This window comes from Peromyscus maniculatus, chromosome 17 (assembly GCF_049852395.1).
Source record: "Peromyscus maniculatus bairdii isolate BWxNUB_F1_BW_parent chromosome 17, HU_Pman_BW_mat_3.1, whole genome shotgun sequence".
Lineage (NCBI taxonomy): Eukaryota > Metazoa > Chordata > Mammalia > Rodentia > Cricetidae > Peromyscus > Peromyscus maniculatus.
Window position 1 is genome coordinate 16,745,126 of NC_134868.1, and position 21,399 is coordinate 16,766,524.

At 44.4% G+C, this 21,399-nt stretch overlaps 1 long non-coding RNA gene across 4 annotated transcripts; it reads left to right on the forward strand.

Moving 5' to 3' along the window:
* Positions 1 to 119: 119 nt before the first annotated feature.
* On the forward strand, positions 120 to 18,248 carry LOC107401557 (uncharacterized). Of its 4 annotated transcripts, none has more exons than XR_001578416.3 (5): positions 120 to 1,130; positions 1,558 to 1,663; positions 7,296 to 7,414; positions 15,855 to 15,931; positions 18,078 to 18,248. It is a non-coding gene; the product is annotated as an uncharacterized LOC107401557 (long non-coding RNA). The 4 variants fall into 4 exon arrangements; XR_006064864.2 differs by lacking the exon at positions 120 to 1,130 and adding an exon at positions 1,199 to 1,217; XR_006064863.2 differs by lacking the exon at positions 120 to 1,130 and adding an exon at positions 1,203 to 1,221.
* Positions 18,249 to 21,399: the final 3,151 nt, after the last annotated feature.

Here is a 21,399-nt window from a genome sequence, read left to right on the forward strand (position 1 = left end):
CCGGGCCCGCCCGGCAGCCGCACAGGGGGCCGCTGCAGCCCGGGGCCCGCGCCTGGCCCACCGGGCCCGCCTCAGCTGCGCCGCGGCCGCCGGCTCCCCATGGGGCGCGGCGAGCTGGTCCCGGCACGGTGCGCCCCTGCCCGCCGCCGCCGGCGCCGGCGCCGCCGCTGCCTGCCCGGCTCTACAGCCCGCGCGCCGGCTCCCGCTTTCCCGGCTGCAGCGTCTGGGCAGAGCGCTCCGGTGCTCATGCAAAAGTGCCGGCTGGCTCCGGCGAGGCTGTCCCGCAGATGCCGGGGCACCCCGACTCCTGACTCCTCCGAAGCTGACCTGGAATCCCGGGCGAGTCCGAGCCGGGGCTGGAAGAGCCGGCCCGGCGATGCCGGGAGGCGGCGGGGTCGCTGCTCAGCGTGGAGCTACCTCGGTGCGACCCTCCCCTTCCTGCCCCTTCCCCTCCCCCACCAGCCCGATCTGGGTTCTTGGGCGCTTATTGTTTTAATACAATTTTTTTTTTTTTTTTGGTTGTTGTTGTGGTCCTTGAGTGTGATTTGTTTTTAAAGCTGCGAGTAACGTGTCGGTCCTCGCTCCTCTCAGGCTCTCTTGGAGGCTTTGCAGAGAGGTCTCAGCGCATCCATTTTCTTAAGATCCTCTCCTCTCGCGACAAGAATCTGGGGCCCCTGAAGGCGCCTCGGTGCTGGGAAGCGGCGACTGGGCTCTCGGAGGGGTGTGCACAGTGGCCGTGGGAGCTCCCGGGTAGTGGTGGCGGCGGTTCTCCTGGGCTGGACGCGGTGAGGGGAGCAAGCCGATTTTCCCAGCAAGATCTCCATGTACAGCTACATCTTTAGGGCCGCTCGGGTTAATATATGTCGTCAGAGGCTCCTCACGCCAATCCCGGGGCGGCGGGGGCGGCGCCTCGCGCTCTCCGCAATAAAACTTTTTGATGTTCACGTTGCTAATTGCCGAGGTCCTCTTCTAGGATTGGTTGTCCACTCATAACCATAAGATAATTAAAACGGGGGGGGGCAGGGTTAAAAAAAACTTTTTATCAGCCATAGGTTAAGGCAAGTGTTTAACAGATGCTTCACTATTAAAACACCCCCCCCCCCCCCCAATATTGAAGAATCTCAAACCAGGTACAGTATTATTTCACTTTCTTTTCTGGTTACAAGGGTGGGGTGAAGAGAAGGAACGCGGATAATGCTCTTTCTAAGTGTTTTTTTGTAGGTAACTGAGGCACAAAACTGAGCAGGCAGCCTCTCATAGTGGTCTTGTGCTGGACCGGGGAAGGATGGGGGCGCGGGGGGGGGGGCGGTGTGGTGGCGACAAGAGTCTGGAGGCGGCGGTACGGATCCCCATTAAGGTGCGGTTGGGAGCAGCCGAGTCTCTCTGACCAGGCTGGTACTCAGCGTTTCTTGGACCCGGCACACGTTGGAAAAATTTCAGTGGCCTTTTTGCTTAGGAACTGAATTGGATGACTCGGGTTCTAGTGAGAACTTGCAGCGACGGTGGCTGGGGACTTCAGTCTGTAAAGGCATTCATTTGCATATTCTTCTGGTGCAGCTACCCCAAACACAGACTTTGGAGGTTTTCAAAGTGGGGCACCTCGATTTCTCGAATCTGTGGTGTGGCGAGTACCCGTGTTCCGCTGGTTTAACTAGCCTGTTTGGTAAGTAACTGAATAGTTTTTACAGCGTGTTCGGAGCTTATTTTCTAGTTTTTATGAACAAACATATAAATATATCTCTGCATTCCTGCCTCCCCCATAAAAGCGGGCATCTGTGGAAAGCAGGTTTAGTTATCGGAGGGGAGCCATTAAACGGCTGTTTAAGAGGCAGGCGAGGAGGACGGCTCGTGGATGTTTAGACTGCTTGCCTTGGCGATCTTGAACGCATTAGAACGGAAAATGGATCTCTACTTGTAAGTGAGCTGGCCGCGGGGCACCCAGGCAGACCCCTAGCAGCGCGGGTGGAGGCGGTCAGTGGAAGAAGCCAAAATCACCCTGCGTGCGGCCTTGGCCGCAGACTCTGGGAGAGGCCGAGCGTGTGTGAAGATTCCCTCTGCTTACCTGCATGATGGAGGTCGGTGTGCAACAGCGTGTGTAACAGAGAGCCTGTAGGCTGTAGATTTGATCAAGTCGAGGGCTGGCCTTGGACCTCACTAGGCAAGCAGAGGGCACACCAGTGACTCCACCTGGGGCATCGCTCTTTGGAAGCAGGGGCAGACTGGTTCCAGACATCAAAGAGAACCCCAGCCTAAGGACTCCTCGTGGACAGCCCTTTCCTTGACCCCCGAGTCTGGCTGACTGTTGTTCTGTCTGGAAGGCCAGATCGACAGGAGTTGGAGGTCTCCCAACTGGTTGCTCCCATGGTCTCCTGGCTGAGACCTTGCTGGCTACTGCAGAGTGATAGTCTTTAAAATGTAGACGTATGGAGCTAGGTGGCGGAGAAAGGGAAAACTCAAAGACTGTGGCCTATCTTCTGTCCATAAGGGGTCAGTTTCCCTCGACAGCCCCCAGTAGACGGTCTTAAGACAGAGAACAAATCCTGAATGGGAAAAAGCTGGAGCCAGTCTTGCTGGGTAGCCCAGAGGCTTGCTTTTGGTAGCAGAACAAATAATGACCTACACACAGCTCTGCTTCCCAGCTTGGGTGGGTCTGTGGTCTGTAGTTTGGGGTACAGAGAGAGTTTTCTAAAGAACCACTTCTTCACCGAAAGAATAGGGGTAGTGTGGTGGAGGATTCTGTTTACATTTTCACCAGAAGGGTATCCTGAACCAGTAAATACTGGTAGTTCAATCCTCTGACATTTGATACATTAAAAAAAAAGTCTGTTTATACAAACATGTAGGCCTTGGGAACAGGTAGACTAAGTTAGATGATTGCACTGTGGCCGGCAACAGATAAAAAACAATGAGGGAAGGGAAATTCTTGGCTGCCTTAGGACGTAGACTTTTAGGGGGCTGGAAGATAGAAGAAGAATCCAGAGAAATATAGGGCTAGGGATGGATAAGCTATCTGTTCCCCAGTAGTCCCAGAAGCTAGGGACCAGAACTTGCTACTTTTAGTCCCTTTTTATGCTTTTTAAATTGAAACCAATAACAACATCAAAAAGTAGGGGTACGGATGCATGGCTTCAGATAGCTTCGTCACAAGTGATAAAAGAAACGGACAACATGGGGCAGAAAGGGGTCCTTAAAAGACGCTAATCTGACCATCTTTCCTTACTGACAGCACCATTATCGGTTAAGAAGTACAATCCAGAGGTCTGAAGCTTCATGTATCTCAGAAACCCAAACCCAGAGACTGGACCCTTAGAATGGCAGTCTGGAGGTAGCCAGAGAGAGGACAAATGGGCAAGTTTTAGTGGTAGCTGGCTGGCTCTAACTAACTGAGCTGTGTCCTTAATTGGTTTGCTCACCTTTTTCTTTTTAGTGTCTTTTTTGACACATTTTACTTCCAGGAATCTTGGAATGCTGGGTTAGCTTGCTGCTTTGCAAAACTACCAAGCTAAGATGCTATTTTAAATTTGTCCCTATTTTATATGGCCTGTCCCCAGGCAGGGGTGGTCCTGAGATGGATGTGATGGGGCGGCGGGGGTGGGGGGGGAGAGTTGGCACTGGTGGTCAGGGAGAAGATAGGAGAAGGCAGGTGCATAGTTTCCAGCTTAGATGTCTGCTTGCTCCCTTACTCTTGGGCTGTACTAGTAAGGCCTCTGGTGAATGGCTCCCTTAGGGTACACATTTAGAATCCCCAAAGACGAAGGTACTGTGATGATGCTGGTTGTGGGCCAATCTGGGTGCCAGGAGGTGTGTGTGGGGAACCCCACAGAGGGTCATCTCTCTCCTGGGAGGCTGAGGGCTGAGTGGTCCTGGGTCTGCACACCGTCAGAGGAAGGCAGCCCAGATTCATGGTAGTGTTGGAGATTCTGCGTCCATAGCCTTCTCTGATGCTCACAGTGTATCTGCAGTGTTACACGTTACATCTTCTTTCATCCAAACAAACAAGGCTGGTTTTAAACATTTATTTTGTGTCCATGTCACTTGTCTCTTTTCTTTTACTACCAACTTTCTTTCTCTGGAAAAGAAATCAAAGAGAGAGAGAAGAGGAAGGGGAAAAAAAGACTGGGGACCTCCTTGCAAACATTTTGCCCCTGTGAGATACTACTTTTAAGCTCTGTTTAAACTAAATATTTTTTTAAACTCCAGTCTCTTTTTAGGGGAAATACAGATCTTTTCAGGGTATTTATTATTTCAAAGGCAAGGGCAATTTTGTATCTTGTGCTTTGCTCACGAGTGCTCAAAATAAACTGGACCTGAAAAGAAGCAGGCCAGAAGGCCATAAACACACATTTTATATTTACAGGAATTATGGCTCAATTCCTTTCATCATCTTTCAAGCCCCTTCTTAGCCTTCCTTTTCTAACTGAAGTAGCAGAGCATTGACTGTGCACATTCCTTTAAATATCTGTAACAAGGTGAACTCCAGAAATGTGCTAAGAATCCAAAAGAGATAGCAAACCCAGAAAGCGATGGGGAAAATGAACCTGTTATGGAAGATGTAACCTCTGCCTCACCTGCTCCAAAGACAAGTTTCGGCCACACTCTGGTTGCCCGGCAGGCCTTTCTCTAGTGGGGGGCACTGTGTCATATTACTTGTTAGCCACTTAGTCCCACCATGTTTTAGGACATCCAGAACAAGGCCTACGGGGTGAGTGGCAGCAAAGGTCTCCCTCTGATAGGGCTTTGGTCTTTTCCTTTTGTGGTAGTCGTCTACAGGCATGGCAACAATGTTTCAAAGTAGAAATCCACAAAGTAGGGAATCCAGACGATTGAACTTTTATGTCTGTTTAAAAAAAAAAAAAAGGACAGAAAAAGGTGCCCTTGACTCTCATGTGGTTTTATTTTCTTCTGAACAATTTCTTCTTGGATTTTGGGGGAGGGTGGGGCATTTGGAGAGTAGACCCCCTTCCCTCCCTGTTCTCCATTCAAAACAGATCTTTGCAGATGGAGGAGGGAGGGGCTGGTTCAAAGGCAGGGGTGACTATGGTGAGGATGAGTTTAAAAAATGAACTCTTCAGTTCAGTTGTGTCTAGCAGACCGGAGAGCCAGGACTTGCTAAGTGCCTGGACATTTCTCCCCTTATTTTCTCTGGTCCTTCCTCTTCCCCCTTCCCTTCTTTCTTCCCCCATAACTTACTCTCCAGAAGTGTTGGGGGTTTATACATTATGTGTCCCTGTCATTGAACCAGAGACTTGTGGAAGAATGAGGCACTAATTCATCCTTAAGTTCTGTATGAAAAACCTCAGCAGTAGATCTTCTATTTTCTCCAATAACCCATGACTACATTCTTGTGTTAACGGGAAGATAGGTTGCTGCTGTGGAGAGTTCTCATTGATGAAGAAGGATTTGGCACTTTGATAGGTATCTGTAAATTAAAAATACTCATTTAGACTAAAGGCAACATAAAATGTGCTGTGAACAGGCATTGCAAAAAGATAGCATTATATATAATAACATTATATATAACATTTGAGTTGTTATTATAGTAGTCTCAAGAAGTATGATAAATCTGATCTTTGCTACTTTGTAGTAAAATACTGGGTTTAGAATAAAAGTGTTACAAGACAATCTGTCCCTTAGGATTTATACAACACACTCAAAGAACTGCATACCCATAGAAATATTTTAGAGCTGGACATATACTTGAGGGGTAGACCCACCCTGGCTTTCACTCCCAGCACTTAACAACAACAAAAACCCACAAAACAACACAATAATAAAATAAAAATGAACGATAAAGAGAATTCTTTTCTTCCAAGCTGTAAAGAAACCATTCAGAATTCAGATGAGAATGTAAGTGTGATTTTACGTTCACACCCCTTGGAACTAGCCAGCAATGGATAGCTGACATGCAATACAGTCTGGGGTTCAGAATAAAATAGAAATGAAATGGCTGCTTAACATGTGGGGCTTCATTTGTGGGACTGAAGAATTTTCTTGTGACTTGAGTCCTGCTCCTTTCCAGTTCTAACTGCCATGTTGGGGGCATTTCTGGGAAGTCTCCACAATGTGGCTTCATTTGCAGAACCACATAGATGGATTTCTTTAACTCTGACAGTTCCTTCCAAGCCTTTTCTGCATTCTTCTACAGTCTTTGCTTATAGACAAGGGACTTGAGCCAGGATGGTTAGGTTTCAGGTTAACAAAAAGAAACACTTTTATTGTCAATATTAATGGCAAACTTCGATTTTTACAAGCCTTCGGTTGAGCAGATCAAAAGCAGCCTGTCTTGATTTCTCAATATTCTCTGGCGCTTAGACAATTACCTGCAATTTTGGTTCTAATGAAACAATACAAGAGAGTTACTTGCAAAAAATTTTAAAGTTAGTCTCCGAGTACCGGTTTTTACCTGTACAAAACATGTTACAATGTAGTGATTTATTCCTTCAACTGAAGCTGAGTTTTGAAGGAGAATTCCTTTAAGAAAATATGTTTAAGCAACGTCCTCACTTGCAATGTCTCAAGTCTTTTTTAGTGTGTGCATTCCACGGTTGCCTTTCTGGCTGGGTAAGGATCCGGCAGACTGAGGTCTTCCTGGTAATTTGGGTACACCGAGTCTCCAGTTAATGATAGATAATCAGCCTTTGGGTCATTCGGTCATTCTCTTATTACAAACCCCTCCTGCTCTCTCTGATCTCCTTTCAAACTAAATTTCACACAAACAAATAAAGCAAGACAGGGACAAATTCTTAAAAAAGAAGAGGGAGAAATATTAGAAACTTCTGATACAGAACTCTAAACAAGGGAAGGCAAGCTAAAAGAGGATAGGAAAGAACATCTTATCAAAATGAACATGTTGTGTACAAAACATTAAAAGGAAAGGATCTGGTTTCTGTTAAAGTGACAGAAAATTAAAATAAAAATAATTGCAGGCAGCAAAGTTATAATATAAACAGAGAAGTCAGGATGCTTGCTGGAAATACGCAGCACCAGGAGGCAAATTTGTTGTTACAGATTATGTATCTGCACTCTGATTGGAGAAGCACTACTTTGTTCCATTTTCCAAAAGAGAATGGTTTTCTTTTTAATACTTGTGTGAGTGCTCATTTAAGTCAACACAGGCCCCAAACTCGAGGAATTAAAAAGTGGAACTGCATTTTTCTTGCAAAGCATCCAACTTCAAACGAAGCAATTATTTGCATACAGGAAAACAGAATTCCATTTAGAATGCTGTTTGGATACTTCACTAAATCCGTGTGACTGGTGCTTTTTTTTTTTTTTTTTTTTTTCTCCCCTGACAGAAGGCATAGCCGATTCTTCAGCAAGAACAACGAAACCAGCCTTCTTCACCTCCTGGGGGATTTTCTTTTGCCCTCTACAGCAGAGTGTGACTTCAGACAGAAACTTCAGATTGGCCAAGGTACATCTCAGATTAGACCCCAGGGAAAAGAGCCGGGACTGAAGGGCTGGAGCAGTCAGGCTCTCTGGTGAGAGCGCCCCTAGTGTCGTGTTACTGTCTCTGCCCTCGACAGTTCTCTTGGATAGAGCTTACCGAGCTGGTCAAAGCCAACCAACTTCCAAAACTGGGGCTTTCAGTGTTAAGCCGGGTTGGAATTTTGGCTCTGCACTGGATCAACCCGCCATTCTCCAAGTTACAAGGGGAGCGTGAGATGGATGCTGGCGGTAGACAGACCCTCACATTGTCGCCAAATGTGGGTCTGGCACCCCTTAACTTGCCAACCACTTTGACAAATATGGCCCACCTTCCCAAGCTGGCGAAGAATCCACACTCCATTGCTGTCTCTCAGGCCTTCCTGGGTGCTCCCACTTCACAGGAGGACTTCCGATGATAGGTTTTCCTTCTGTACCCACACCAAGCCTCCCATTCCCTTAACTAATTTCTGGTGGGGTCGTGCATGCATACACGCAGTTCTCACATGACACAGCCTTCTCTTCTCGCGTCCTCTAAAAACACAACGAATGCTTCACACAAAAAGATGCCCCCAACCAGCTGGTGGGAAGGCGATTTAGAGAAACCTGGACATTCTAATTGCAATCAGGTTTTTATTCTATTTTGAAGGCCATTAGAGCTGGGATGCGACTTGGAAGTCATTTATGAAGGAGCAGACACCTTCACCCTCAAGCCTTTGCGGGCACTGGGGAAAGTGTCTTCCAGATCAATCTGGCTTGGAGGCTGCAGGACCATCCTGGCTTGGCTTCTCTGGTACCCATTCCAAGTACCCCAAACTCAAGAGTCAGAGGTAGCCAAGGCCGCCTCAACTCTTCATCGCGGTGGTCAGTGTTTGGTACCTTAGTTAGTTTCTCTCTCCGTTGAAAGAATGGTGGAAAGGAAACAGAACTGGAGGCTGAGAGCTGGGTTAAACAGACCAAGGCACCCTCAAGAGAGTTGTCTGATACCAGGCTGAGCTCAATTAATTATTCACGTATTTCCCCCTGCATCTTCGTTTATTTTATTTTATTTGCTAATTTTTATTTAATTGTTTAGTTTTATTTTAAATTCCCCTCTGGATCTAGCTGCCCAAAGAAAGATCCAGCCCGACAGCCTTGGGCGTCGGCGGGCCAAGTGCGCCTTTCCGGTGCGGCCTAACTTTGGGCGTCTGGTCTCTCCGACCCGCTTTATCCTGCTTCGTTGGCCTTGAGCAGCAAAAGTCGTGGTCTGGGGGAGGTCGCTGCATCCTCAATGCTCAATGCTCCCCGGCAGCGCCGGGGCAGCGGGAGCAGCAGAAGCTGTTAGGGGCTTACAGATAGATCTCCTGTGGTCCAGGCCCTGCGACCAGTGCTGGGTCTCTTCCCTTCTATTCTGGCCACATTCTCATTCGATCCCCATGCCCCTCTGTGGGACCCGCAGCAGGAGGCGAGTTCACCACATTCAGGCCGGGAAAGAAGGCTGCTGGGAACCGTGGACCCGCACCTTCCCCCTAGGTGTCTCCGAGAACTTTTCGCCTGATGCGGGCAGGAAGGGGTTAACCCGGCTGCCTCTCTTGCTCACCTCCGAGCCCCTGGTGCTGAGGGAAGGCCACCGCTCTCCCCCCCCCCCCGCCCCCCCCCCACCCCCGGTCTCATTAGGGAAACCCTCACCGCTATTTTCAACATTTCCTCAATCAAGTGCCCTGAAATAGAGCTGCACAAACAAATTGGCGGCAAAAGCGTAGATCTTGTCACGATGGAGGCGAATCCACCGTTTCAGCCTTGTTTGCTTTGCAATTACGGGGCTTGGCTTGTGCCTCTGGTGCCACCGGGGCAAATTTGCTGCGGTCCGCTGATTCCTCTGCACCCCGAGAGCCCGCTGGAGGAAGCGACCCTGGAGCCAGTGCTGGGAGAGGCGGGGGGTGGGGGTGGGGTGGCGCGGACAGGGGTGGCCCGGTCGGTTGCTAGGGCTTGGTGGAGCCCTAGCCTAGACCCCTGTGCAAAGGGCGCGCAGGGTGGGGGTAAACACCGGCTTTCTAGGTTCCTGGCTGGGCAACCGAAGTGTATGCAACAATAATATAACGTAGAATCCACACATGGAAGCCAGCGTTGTGTCTTCAGCTCCCTTTCGGTCCCCAGCTGCTCTTCCCCTCTCTCCTCTCCTCCTAACGTTTTCTAAAGCACAGGACAGGGTTAGCGGTTCTGGATTTTCCTCTGCTTCCTCGCTGTTAAACTGCTCGCTAGCGTGGCGGGTAGTATTTGCCCTAGCTGTTCTTGTTTGATTTTTTTTTTTTTTTTTGTACATAGTTACTTTAAATCTGCTGTAAGAACCAAGCCCCATGGTCCTAGGAGAGGCTTTTCCACACATGTGGCTGGGGGCCTCTAGCTCGCTTTTCTTTCTTTCTGGGGTAGCCTCCGAGTGCTTTCCCGCCGGTGCTGGGAGCCTCGTTTGTGTCCGCAGAACGGTAGTTAAGTCAGTCACTAAGCCCTATATTTCACAGACAATTAAATCTTGGCTGCTGGTGAGGCGCAATTGTAATATTTACTCTGCTCTATACCGAGGAGCACTTTTGGAGTAGAAAAATACCAAATATTACATTTCAAACAGAAAATACAATAATAAATCTCTTTTTATGGATTCTCCCTGCATAAGTGGAAACAACATGATTTAAATCCCTCCACTCCCCCTTTTCCAGCACGGCTGGAACTGGAAGGCACTGTCAACTTCCATCCCTGCCGGGGAGACACCTGCATTTCGAGATTTCACGCGCCATTCTGATGTTTATCACGTGTAACAAGGATTATTAAATAGTGAGGTCTTGGATGCAAGGTCCACTCGTTATATGGCTTCAAGAAAGACGGGTGTGACTTGAGTAGTTATGACTTCATATCACTTTGCAAACAGACGGCTGTTTTCCTTTCATGCGGTTTTTGCAGTAGGGGAAGTTGAGGAAGAGAAGATTTGTATGTGACTCTGGCTTCTATACTGACATGAACCATATTATTTAAGAATGTGTAAGGTGCAGTCTCTTTTTGTTGGTTGATCATAAACTAAACTCACAGCCACTATGGCCAATAAGCAATCTTTTTTTCCCCACAATTAAAAACATTTTTTTCCTTTTCAGTTTATGATCCCAGCTAGATTATACCTTCAATGTAGTATGCTATGAGTCTTAACTAAGGCAAATCTCAGGACTGTTGGCTTCATAAATTCTGCAGTGACAAAGTGGAAGAACCATATCTGAAGTCTACAGAGTCACATGTACCCAGGCATGTTTCCTATATCATTGTCCAGGCAACGGATCGCATTAATATCCCAAGGAATAGGAAGCAGTAGTTAGAAAGGGTACCATTTCATAAGAATTGGTCTGGCATATTATTCCACGTCCAAATTATACTATTACTTTCATGTGTGTTAATCTGTTTGGTATTAAGATGGCGAGGGTGTCGTAACCATTAACATGTTTTTACCATACCACTTTCAATTGGGTGATCTCAGATAATTATGAAGATGTTGAAGTTAATCCCACGTTAAGTGAACAACTATGAAAATAACCGTAAGGCATTATTATTCTCACATAAATGCCAACAAACACAATTGTATGGGAACATGATTTCTTTCTATTTGACATTATCCTATAAGGATATGGCTATATTCATTTCTTTTAAAATCAGGGCAGTTTTCAATTATTAGTTTTCAACACAACTTTTTTTTAACTACAGTATTTTGCAATTCCAATAAACCACAGCAATTTGATACTGACAGATACTGCATTTTCTACATTATTATTCAGCAATCTTTTTGCAAGCTAAAACAAAAATAATATTCAAAACTATCAACATGTAAGGCACAATTATTAGGGTCTACATATTTACTTAGGTAAGCCAATGCTATTAAAATTAAAAACATATGCTTGGCATAAGAATGCTTCTTTGGAATGCCTTTTTGGATACACAGTTATTATTTTAAAAACTAACTCAGATTTCTAAATACCAAGATTTCACTCTGAACAGGGATTGCACTGTTTTAAACAGTAGCTCCTGGAAGAGTATCTTCCTTAGCATTTTAGACTTTCGAACAATTGGAATTGGGTAAATGCTTTCAGCTGGGAGCACTTTCCTAATACTTTTGTAGGTAACAGGATTCTTTATTCCTACTGAGTGACAAACAGAAGGTACACTGGACAGACTGCTCACCCTTTACAGAAGCTCACAGAACACGTCTCTGCACGTCCCACCCCACCACAACCCCTGAAAGAGATTGCTTGTGATGCAGCTAAAAACAAAAATTCTGTTAAATGTGAAGTCAGAAAAAAAAAAAATGAGCAAGTGCCTTCCCAGCTACAGTTTCGAAGGCTTGGTGAGGTGCATAATAAAGGAGACAGGAAGGATACAGAAGAGTGAGACATGAAAAAGAAAGTTTGCTTGGATGAGCTCTGTCTTTGCCCCTAAACAGGCAGCTGAGAAGCCCCAGCCAAGATGGCTGTTTTCCTCAATGCAGTGATTTTTAAAATTGTTTCTCCACCCCCAGTGGGTGAAGAAACCCAATCAAGGAAATGTATGCACACTCTTGTATATATGCAAATGCTGTTACTGTGATTTTAAACATGATGATGAAATATAAGAACATCAAAAGATGTTACCACCATTCTTTCTAGCCCAGTGCACGGTATGTTAGGTGTTATAAAGTACTGATTAAAAAAAAACCGTATCTGGGAGAAGATTTCTATAAACTCCGAATTGCTGAGCAAAATGTGACAAAGCTTTATCTGGGAGAAATCAGGCCGTTTAATTGTTATTAATCCGGGACAAATAAATGAGGAAGCTGTCTTCTTACATTCCTGGTAATTCTTTCTACTTTCCCGAACATTGTTAGGTTCTATGCATCTTGTGTTATTCAAGTAAAGATGATGTCACTCATGAAATTACAGAATCTAATCAAGGAGGTATTTTTGCTTTATTACAAAATGTACGCATCATCTTGGGCTATTGCGCTGCTTAGATGTTTCACTGTTGAATTTTTTCTCTTTTTGGATAAAGCGATATTTAACATCACCCCTAAAGCCACTTGCTCCTTGCAGAGATAAACATGAGGGGTTATCAAAGCTAAAAATAGTCACAGTAACAAAGTAACATTTAACTCTGTCTGGTGTTGATTGCGCTTTGTAAATTATACTGCATTTAAAATCATGACTTTGGTATTCATGATGGGGGCATCTAAGGAGAGAAATTTGAGTCCTTAATTTGCACAGCTAAGAACATATAATCATGTTAGGGAGCCTGCCCCCAGAAGTGCTTTTCTACAGACATTTTCATTTCTCTCCCTGCCCCCACAGTTCTACTTGTATTTTATTAGAAAGTTCCAGAATGAGGAGGGGATGGGTGCTGTAATTCACTGGGCTTTTCTCAGCTTAAACATCTTAATATCACATGGCACTAATTTAGCTTCATTAACGATTAGTGATTGACAAGTTTTCTCAGCTCTCAGCTCTCCTGTCTTTTTTTTTCTCATCAATAACTCTGATACTTGGAAATAACTGGGTCACATACTGTCTCTTTCTCATTATGTTAGAATGGTAGCCATTTAAATTGTGGGAGAAGTAAGAAGCTGTATGTACGTTCGTGTGTACATACATCTTGGCTCCACTTAGTGTTAGAAGGGACTTAAAGAATTGATAAGACACTTTTTTTTTCAAAATCTGTTTGTGAGAACAAAATTCCTGAAAATATGATTCCAATTTATTTTTGATATTTAGGTCAAGGTCAGGGATGTATTCTGACAATTATTTTGAAACAAAAGTCACAATTGGGCTGCAACCTGTCTTACAAAAATTCATTTTGTTGTTAAAAGGCAAGTCTCAGCGATACCTGGCGAGGCTACTGCTATGCTTGTCAAGCAGGAGAGCACTGTGATGAAGAACAGGTCTCAGGGAATAGGTTAGCGTCAATAATTTGAATCCCGATAACAGCTATTAACCGTATGATCTTGGAAAAATCAGGTAGCCATTCTCTGCCTCAGTGATTACATCTGTAAAAGATGGATAAGAATTGCAGTCATTATGTCAGGAGCATTAGTGAGAATATTTACCCGGGGATCTTGGAGCGTCTGGTGCACACTAAGTACTTAAGACACACCAGCCATTTCCTTCCGAGTGGCTCTACAGTGAGTGGCAGGCCACGGCGGCTTCCCTGATGGGCCACAGAACACGAGGACGTTGACAGTTCACACGCCTCACAAGCTCTCTGCGAGGGGCCTGCGTTGGTTTCCAGCCCCCAAGCAGGAAGGGTGAAAGGAAGTTTCTGGTGTCTTCAGAGGTGCAAGAATGATATGGGAACTGACTGTAGTGGAGCATGCTCAGAATCCCAGCAACTCACAAAGCTGAGGCAAGAGGGCCAGTGTGAGTTCAAGGCCAGCCTATGGCTGTATGACCCGGCCTCAAACCAACAAGGGGTAAAGAGAGACGCTGAGGGGCAACCGCCCTGTGACATTCATCCCTGTGTTGTCTTCAAGAGTGTGACTATGCTCTACTGTGGCCTGACACAAAGGTTTGCTGGGGGAAATAAATAAAATACCCCAGGAAAGAATGGTTTCCTTTTTTCTTTTCTTTTCCTTCTTTCTTTCCTTCTTTCCTTCTTTCCTTCTTTCCTTCTTTCCTTCTTTCCTTCCTTCCTTCCTTCCTTCCTTCCTTCCTTCCTTCCTTCTTTCTTTCTTTCTTTCTTTCTTTCTTTCTTTCTTTCTTTCCTCCCTTCCTCCCTCCCTCCCTCCCTCCCTCCCTCCCTCCCTCCCTCCCTCCTTCCTTCCTTCCTTCCTTCCATCCTTTTCTTTTTTTTGGTTTTTGAGACAGAGTTTCTCAGTGTAGCCTTAGCTGTCCTGGAACTTGCTCAGTAGACCAGGCTGGCCTCGAACTCACAGAGATCCGCCTGGCTCTGCCTCCGGAGCACTGGGATTAAAGCCATGTACCACCACTGCCTGGTGGGAATGGTTTTCTTTATTTGCTTTTATCAAGCCTCCTCAATAATAAATTTTATTTGAAAGAAAAATCATTTTTAAGCACTTTTACTGATACATAATATACATAATAAGCCCATGCAAAAATAAACAGGGACTAAGATAAAGAAGACTCAGGTGGTAGACTTAAGTATTTTAGGGAAAATTTTGGTCTTGTCTGTTGAAAACTGCATGGTTAGACTGACATGGTGAGTTCCTGCCTTGTTTTATGGCTGGCTCAAGCTCTTAACTAGGAGGGGACACAGTCCCTTCTGCTGTCCTTTGTAGATAGTTTCTGCCCACATTCTTTGCATGGTATTACCTGGGAGGATCTTTGAAGGAATCCCTTTAAGACCTTTATTCATGATGAAGGTTTGGGTTATATAATCTACTTCTACATAATTGAGGCAGATGACCGTAGCACACTACACTCTCTGCACTTAAGAAGCCACTGCAAATTTTTTTTTGAAATAACAATAAAAAAGACATACCTGTAATCTCAACATTTGGAAGGCCAAATTAAAAAAAAAAGAGAGAGAAAGAAAGATCAATACTCCCTGATATGAAAATTTATGGTAGTACTGTAGTAATTATAAGGCAGGATGATGGACTGGGGAGATGGATTCGTCTGTAAAGTACTTGCCACGTGTCTGCCTTAGTTTTAACTGTCAACCTGACACAACTACCTAAAAATCACCTGAGAAGGTAGTCTTTCCTCCATGGAGGGATTACCTACATGAGATTAAATCATGGCCATATCTGTAGGGGGCTGCTGGTTGTTAATTGACTCAAACCATGGAGGGTGACACCATTCCCTAGGCAGGGGCCCTGTGTGAAAATAGAGAAAACTGAGAAGAAACAGGCAAGAAAGGATGCATTTATTCTCTTGGCTCTTGGCTGGATGTGATGTGTGACTCTTTGAGGTTCTTCCTTGACTGCTCTGGAGTGATGGGCTGTAACCTGGGACTTTGAGCCATATTAACCCTTTCTCTTTCCCAAAAATAAGAAAGGAAGGAAGGAAGAAAGGAAGAAAGAAAAAGAGAAGCCACTGGAAACCCATTTTGTGGTCATCTCTTTTCAGATGAGACCTTATGTGCCCAGAGCATCTGCTGACATAGGACGGACTACCTGAGTCTGTTAGTGCCAATGGTTATATTTGATATCAGTGTCCAATTTCTGATTTTTTGATAGTAAAACAAATGCAAGAGGGAATTTCTGATATTTCATGCTTTGGGCACCATTATGATGGACTCAGAGGTCATTCTGCTTCCTGCCATTTCTCTAACTTGAAGTTCTCTGGCAAAGTGAACAAGACCTTTAGTTATGTTGGATATGATTTCTGTATCTTGTCATTTTCTGTTTTTACATGGTGCTATCATTATTCACCATTGACAAATTATTCACATAATTTCTCACTTGAACTCTTCATCTTTTGATCTCAAAGGCAGGTCTGTCTGATTCTATTCTAAAGACCAAGTTGGAGATGAGCTGTCATTGGTGTTGACCGAGTCCATACAGTCGGTAAGTAGAAAATCTGAGTTAAAATTTTTGAAAATAATTTCATGCTGTTTTGTTAATCATTTTTAATAATAACAGCTGAACTGAAGGAAGAAATAGCAATAAAACTGTAAAGAAGTGGTGATTCCCAGAGACGCGAGGAGTGAATGAAAAGAAAACACGTATGTTCAACTATATAAGAGTGTGAGGTCAATGGTGTGCTCCTTGCCAAGCATGCCTGAGGCTCTGGGTTCAATCCCCAGAACAAAGCCAAAACAACACACAATCAAACTGTGAAGGGAGGGAATTCATACTTACTGAGCATACATCATATCCTACACATTATCCTTTTAATACAGTTCTTGATATGGAGGAGTAGATTTCACATCTAAGGAAACTGAGCTTCAGAGTTAAGTAACTTGCCCAAATACATTGTGGAGTTTAAAATAAAGGGAGCTAACATTAAAAATGAAAGTCTAGCCGGGCGGTGGTGGCACATGCCTTTAATCCCAGCACCCTGGAGGCAGAGACAGGCGGATCTCTGTGAGTTCTAGGCCAGTCTGGACTACCAAGTGAGTTCCAGGAAAGGCACAAAGCTACACAGAGAAACCCAGTCTCGAAAACAAACAAACAAAAAATGTCTAAGTACTGTTAACATAACACCAAAAATTGAATATTAAACTCCTCTTGCCAGTTTTTGCCTCAAATTTGATCTCTGGATTTGGCTGAAAATTAACCACAACAAACTAGAATACTAGCAAATATGAAAATGTAGATTGCTTATAAAATGCAAGTGGGGATATAAAGCTATGATATCCTCTGGAAGATAGTTTAGTTTGGTTTTTTTTTTTTTTAAACTAACCATAGACTACCATAGAATTCACATTGTGCTTCTGAGCATTTGTCCCAGATAAATAAGTACTTCAAGTTCACACAGAATGTTTATAACAGCTTTATTCGCAATAGCCAACAACTGGAAACAACCCAGATGTCCTTCACTGGGTAAATAAACTATCAGCCAGTCTACTAACATTTAAGTAACCACTATCAGCCATGATGGAGCCATACCAATACTACTTGACAATTAGAGCTACAAAATCATTGATATGTGCAAAACCTGAAGGAATCTTTAGAGAACTAGACTGGGTGGGGAAAAAAAAATGTCAACCCCTAAAGGTTCCACTTAAGGTTCTTGCTTTTTTCTCCATTTCCATCTGAGTGTGGTGTGAATGTGGAAGTTAATAATGTACGTTTTGCAAGTATATTGTTGTGCAGTTACATGGGGAGGTCCACGGTTGATGCCTGGAATCATCCTTGGTTGTTCTTCTACTGTATTCTTGGTGTCAGGGTCTCTCAGTCAAACTCAGAGCTCTTGGAGGTGACTAGTCTTGCTAGCCAGTTTGGTGTAGGGCTCATTTAGGGAGGGTCTGGGGACCTGACTCCAGTCCTCATGCTCTAACCACTGTGCCATCTCCCTGCACATACATTATGTAATAATATTGCAATAACAAAATCTGAGAAATGAGTGAAAGATTAGCGGCCACCAAGAGTCCAAGAACAGGAGGTGAAAGGGAAGTGGGTGTGGTCGTAAAAGAACAGCAGAAGGATCCTCGTCACAAAGAAAACAGCTTGTACTTAACTGTGTAAGTGCCAGGACCCTAGCGGTGCGATCCTGAGTCAGCACTGGAGAAACTGAATAAGGGAGAAGAGGATCTCTATTATTTTTTTGCCACTGCACAAGAATTTAAAATTACCACAAAAAGCCTAATAAAATGTCGAGATATTCTAAGAGGTCAATTCCATGTTTTCTAGGACTGAACTCAGACTAGGGGAAAGATGGGATTGTGAATAAATCTTAAAGAGCCTTATATCATTTCTCAAACTCAGCTGATTTTATTTATCTCTGATTTTTACTATGGGTTGTCGTGCTACTCAGGGAAAGACAAGATGTTAACCTCTCATCACAGGTCTTCTGCTTTGCATAGAACTTTAAGATCGAACAGCAGATTGAACTATACGTTAGAAGACGAAATGAGAGAGATTGCGTTAGACCCTACTGCCATAATCTATTTCTAAAGTTTTTTTTGGTTAGTCTCATCTCTTTCTGACTTATTAAATTTCCTTCTTTTATTCTATTTTGAATCTGTATTTCCATGTTGTACTGATTCAGTGGGAGAGAGTCCTTGTTGCCAAGTCTGATGACGCCGGAACCTGCATGATACAAAGAGAGCTGACGACAGAAAGTTGCCCTCAGATCTTCACATATCACTGTGGTATGTGTTGCAGGCACCTATCCAGTCCTGCACACAATGTATTAAAACTACTAAAAAAAAAAAAAAAAGATCCTGTAAGTGTTTTTTCTTTTTTTTTTGTTTTTGAAACAGTGTCTCACCCACTCACTCTGTATCTCAGGCTGGCCGGGAACTTGCCAGCCTCCTGCCTCAGCTTCCTGATGTTGGTGTTACAGAAGTGGGCCAGGGTGAGCTAGAACCAGTGTTTCTTGCTGCTGATTAAATTAGCAAAATGATAGCACTGCTCAAATGTGAAACAGAAGCATATGCTGAGTTCTGACGAATTCGCGTGTTCTGATTTTCTGGAAGGAGGAGTGGGAGGCTCCGTTGAAGACTTCGTAGATGGTGTGTGGAGGGGATAAAGCCCAACAGTAGGACCAAAGGGTGGGCTCCTCTCCCAGGCTACTGCGGTGCCCTGGAGCCCTCTGCAGACACCTACCAGTGCAGGGGAGAGTCAGTCCCCGCAGGGGAGCTGCTGCCTTAACAAGTAGGGGTTAAAGTGTGAGAATTTCGGGACCTACTTTGGGGAAGGGTTAAATAAATCAGAGGGCCTGCTGACAGCAATAGTATCTTTGAGCAGCTGATTTGAAACAGAATCAGAGAACTGAGATGAATCCCAGGTGGCCATTGGGAGCTGGAAAAAGTCCTGACGACTTGGGTGACTGTTAAGCTTCCTTTTAGCACTGGGAATAGTCTTTAAGTGACAGTTTATTAGAAAAGACTATATTCAACACAATGGTAGAATAAGGATATATTGATTTAGAGGGTCTTTCTTTTATTTTTCTTTTCTTCCTTCCTTCCTTCCTTTCTTTTTTTTTGTTTTTTGTTTTTGAGACAGGATCTCTGTACAGAGCCTTGCTTGTCCTGAAACTTACCATGTAATCTAGGCTGGCCTTGAACTCACAGAGATCTGCCTGCCACTGCCTCCTGAGTGCTGGGATTAAAGGCATGTGCCACCACCATCATGCCAGGACAATTTAGAGAGTATTTTATTTGAATAATTTCCTTAAGAGGAGGTTTAGAAGGTTTTAGAACTGCTTCAGTTAGCTTAATGTATACTATGTCCTATTTTATTTTCTCTTTGTTCTGTCTCTTTGTTTCTTTTTTCGTTCTGGGGATCAAATCTAGGCCTATGTGTGTTCTAGGCAATGCCCCTCCACTGAGCTACATTCCTTTAGCTGGCCTTGAACTCACTAGGTGGCTAAGAATGACTTGGAGTTCCTGATCCTCCTTCCTCTACTTGCTGAGTGCTGGAATCACAGCCTTCAGCCACTCTGTTCCCTTTTACATATTGCTGATTGAAGCCAGGGCTTCATGCATGCTCAAGCAAGTGCTCTGTGAGCTACACCTTAGCTTCTCTGTAAACTTTTATTTTAATCTTGAGAGAAATTCTCTTTTCACCCTTAAAAAAAAAATGAAAATAGAATCTTCTCTCATACAACACATCCCAACCACAGTTTCCCCTCCCTCCACTCCTCCCAGCTCCCCCACCCCAGCTCCCTTCTCCCTCAGAATCACTCCCCAGTTGTTTCCTCTTCAGAAAAGAGCAGGCCTCCAAGAGAGGACTGCTTCTGAGACTCGCTTCTTTCTATTGAGTTGCCTTGTCTATAAACTTTTCAAATGAAAAAAAAAATTATTTTGACAGTGCATTCAAGCTCTTATTCTCCCCAAATAGTGACCAACAGATTTTATCCAGTGATGCATTTGTGAATATAGAAATGAAGCATTTTCACCCAAATAATGGGCAGTGGAGTGAGAGGTGTTGGGAAAGGAGGTTGGTAATACGGAGTGTGTAGAAACCATTCCAGCATGTGAAGGCCACTGCAGGTACTTACCAAGAAGTGCTTTGGAGCGCAGGGCCTTTGAATTAGGTCAGTGCTAGGGACAAAACATTGCTACTTCCATGTCCATTGAGGAGAATTTAGCATGGCTTTTACCTCGCTTTGCAGTTTCTCCAGACCAAAAAAAAAAAAAAAAAAGACAAAGGGGCGGGGTGGGGGGTGGTGGGGGGTGGGGAGAGAAGGTCCTGAAAAGACTGAATCCATCCACAATGCTGAAATGAATAATACAACTAAAACATTAGCACAGAAACCAAACAAACATTGGAGCGATTTTACGAGATCAAGTTGGAGTTAGGCAAAGAAGAGGAAGAGGGAAATCATCAAAGTCAGGACAAGCTCAAAGGAGTTTAATAGCCGCTATCATATTGCACCTGAGTCTTAAGCACTTGGGATGCAGCTGTTCTGTTTTAAGATGCTCCTGCTCCTGGTCCAGTCGGCCGTCGATGGTGACCCCAGTGCACGTGTCCAGGCATCTGGACACTGCTAGATAATCTAGACCCCTTAGGGAGGGACGGAAGACCAGGCATCTGGAAATGCTGAGATTCAATATAATGTATCTGAGTGGAATAGCAGTGAAAAATTAGCAATATTAGAAGTCTTCTTGTATCTACTGAAATCACACTAACAGCATTTTGTACGAATTGTACATGTAAGGAAGCTGGCTTTTATGTTTATTAGTAATGAACTCTGAGTAGTAGCTTGGATGTAACATTTTAATTTTTAAAATTTTTTTTATTTATTCTTTGAAAATTTCATACAATATATTTTGATCATATTTGTCCCCCCACTTCCCTAGCCCATCTGTCTGCCTGTCTGTCTGTCTGTCTGTCTATCTATCTATCTATCTATCTATCTATTATTTATTTATTTATATTTTTGCTTTTTCAAGACAGGGTTTCTTTGTGTAAGAGCCTTGGCTGTCCTGGAACTCCTGTAGCCCAGGCTGGCCTTGAACTCTCAGAGATCCACCTGCCTCTGCCTCCCCAGTGCTGGGATTAAAAAGGTGTGCACCACCACCGCCCAGCTGCCCATTTATTTTTAAAAAATGCTTAAAAACAAGAATAGGTTTCAGGCCCCGTGGCCTGGGTGAGCGGGCACCAGTATGATGAACAGGTATGTGGTGGAGAAATGGGAGAGAAGTTCGTGCCCTGTGGAGAGAAGCAGAACTGAGATGGATGTGATGGTGGTGAAAAACAGGCCACTGTAAGTGGCCTATGTTGCCACCTGGGGTGGTGTGATATCCAACAAGGGCCATGTCTGAGTCCACAGCCCTACCCTAGCTGGGGTCTATGTTGATGTTCATGGCCCATTACCACTGAGGGCCATACAGAGATGCCCATGATCTGGGCCACCACCTGAG